The sequence below is a fragment of the Pistacia vera genome, unplaced genomic scaffold (assembly GCF_008641045.1).
Source record: "Pistacia vera cultivar Batoury unplaced genomic scaffold, PisVer_v2 Contig169, whole genome shotgun sequence".
NCBI lineage: Eukaryota > Viridiplantae > Streptophyta > Magnoliopsida > Sapindales > Anacardiaceae > Pistacia > Pistacia vera.
In genome coordinates this window covers 76,319-78,777 of record NW_022195779.1, presented here as the reverse complement: position 1 = coordinate 78,777, position 2,459 = coordinate 76,319, and the positions used below count along the sequence as shown (strand labels likewise).

Genomic DNA, 2,459 nt, shown 5'->3' with positions numbered 1-2,459 from the left:
TCCATCCAATTGCTAGTCTATGTTCCCTCAACACCCTGATTAACTGCTCTTCTTCCAATTTGCTCAAACTTGAACTAATAATTATTGGGAAGGTTTTTGATTCCCCAAGATACACATATTTGAGGTGGGAAGGTAAAGGTTTCAACTCAAGTTATGGAGGTTCTTCATTTTTTTCCTTTTCCTTCTCTTTTTCAAAGTCAAATTCCTCAAATTCTCGATCTTGGCTCTCATCAATTGGTTGAAGTGCTTCCAACAATCTAGCACATTCATTACTTGCCGACTCATCTACCTCTACTGTTTTTGATTTGGCAATACAAGCTTTGAAAGGTAATTGTGGAGTGTTCTCTTCAATAGATTCTGCTACTAGTTTATCCACCACATCAACACTAAAACATGAATCCGATTTGGATGGAAACTTCATAGCCTTAAAGACATTGAAAGTTACTGTTTCATCTTGAACTCTCAGTAGTAACTTCCCTTCTTGCACATCTAAAAGTGCTATTCCCGTGGCCAAAAATGGTCGACCCAAAATGAGAGGAATTTCCTTATCCTCTTCAATGTATAAAACAACAAAATCTGCCGGAAAGATTATCTTATCCACTTTCACCAACACATCTTCCACTATCCCCCTCAGATGTTTTATGGACCTATCTGCAAGTTGCAACGACATGGTCGTTGGCTTCACTTCACCAATTCCCAATCTCCTGAAAATAGAAACGGGCATTAAATAAATACTAGCACCTAAGTCACATAAAACAAGATCAAAAGTAATATCTCCTATAATGTAAGGAATAGTAAAACTCCCTGGATCTTTGAGCTTCGGGGGTAGCTTCTTCTGAAGATGGCGCTACACTTCTCTGTAAGCATTACCGTTTGCTCATCTTCTAACTTCCTTTTGTTTGATAAAATTTCCTTAAGAATTTCGCGTAGCTCGGCATCTGTTGCAATGCATCTGCAAAAGGAATGTTAATATGCAGTTTTTTTAAATATTTCAACAAATTTGGAAAACTACTTATCCTGATTCTTTTTCTTCAGTCTCTGAGGAAAAGGCACAGGCGGAGTGGGATGTGCCAACTTTGGTGGTATCTCAGGAAATGGCAATTTCTCTTTCCTTTTCTTTTGCCTCTCTTCCCGTTTCTATTCTTCTTCCCTTGAAATAGATGGTTTCTCTTCAGCAACTATCTCTTCATCTACTTCCTCATTAGATTCTCCCTTTTCCTTTGGTGGCTTTTCTTCTTTTTCCACCTCTTCTAGAACTATCCCACTCCTCAAAATTATTGCATTTGCTTGCTCATGTGGGTTAGTCACTGTGTTGCTTGGTAGAGCACCCTGTGGTCTCTCATTTAGCTTTTCAGCCAATTGTCCCATATGTACCTCCAAGTTCCGAATGGATGCCCCTTGATTTCTGAAATTAGTTCTTGCCTCATTCATAAAACCAGTGGTCTCTTGCATGAATTTCCCAAACATGTCCTCCAATTTTGTCACTCTTGGATCTCCTTGTTGGTTGTTCACCCCTACTTGGTTATTTGGCAATGCCCTTTGATTCCATTGATTGTTTTGCTGATTCTGTTTGTTTTGATTGCCCCAAGACAGGTTCGGGTGATTCCTCCAACCGAGATTAAATGTGTTGGAGTACGGATTGTTTTGTTGCCTTTGATTTCCAGCCAAGTAGTTAACTTGCTCCGATGATGACGATGCTGAGGCAAACGTTTTCCCTACTTGACATTCACTGTTCACGTTATTACCTGCACATAAATCACAAGTTAGTTGAGGAGCTTGAATGGAATTTACCTGCATACTTCCCAACTGTTTTTGAAGTGCTGTCAGTTGGGCTGAAATGGTTGTATATGCATCAACTTCATATAGACCCATAGATTTCTTCGGTTGCACCCTCTCATTAGGTCTTTGATAGTTGTTGCTTGCCAAAACCTCAAGCGACTGTGAGCTTCTTTCGGAGTCTTATTTTGTAATGCTCCCCCCGAGGCTGCATCCACCATAGTTTGCACATTCACCGTTAATCCATTATAAAATGTTTGGACTTGCATCTAGACTGGCAACCCATGATGTGGACACCTTCTCAGTAACTCTTTGTATCTCTCCTAAGCTTCATACAAGGATTCTGATTCTTCTTGAATGAATGACGTGATGTCATTTCTCAACTTTGCCGACTTTGCTAGAGGAAAGAACTTGATCAGGAACTTCTATGCTAAATTAGTCCATGTGGTGATTGTTCTTGTTGGTAATACTAGTAACCATCCCTTAGCTTTATCCTTCAATGAAAATGGGAATAGTCTCAATCTGATTGCATCATCTGACACTCCGTTAGACTTGAAAGTATCGCAAATCTCGAAGAAATTTGCAATTTGTAGATTGGGATCTTCCTTCAAATCACCCCTAAACTGAACCGACTGCTGGATCATCTGGATGATTACCGGTTTTATCTCAAAAGTGTTGGCTTG

At 39.7% G+C, this 2,459-nt stretch overlaps 1 non-coding gene across 1 annotated transcript; it reads left to right on the top strand.

Annotated features, from left to right (window-relative positions):
• The first annotated feature begins 2,055 nt into the window (after nucleotides 1-2,055).
• On the top strand, nucleotides 2,056-2,162 carry LOC116125700. Its single transcript, XR_004127369.1, has one exon. It is a non-coding gene; the product is annotated as a small nucleolar RNA R71 (small nucleolar RNA).
• Nucleotides 2,163-2,459: the final 297 nt, after the last annotated feature.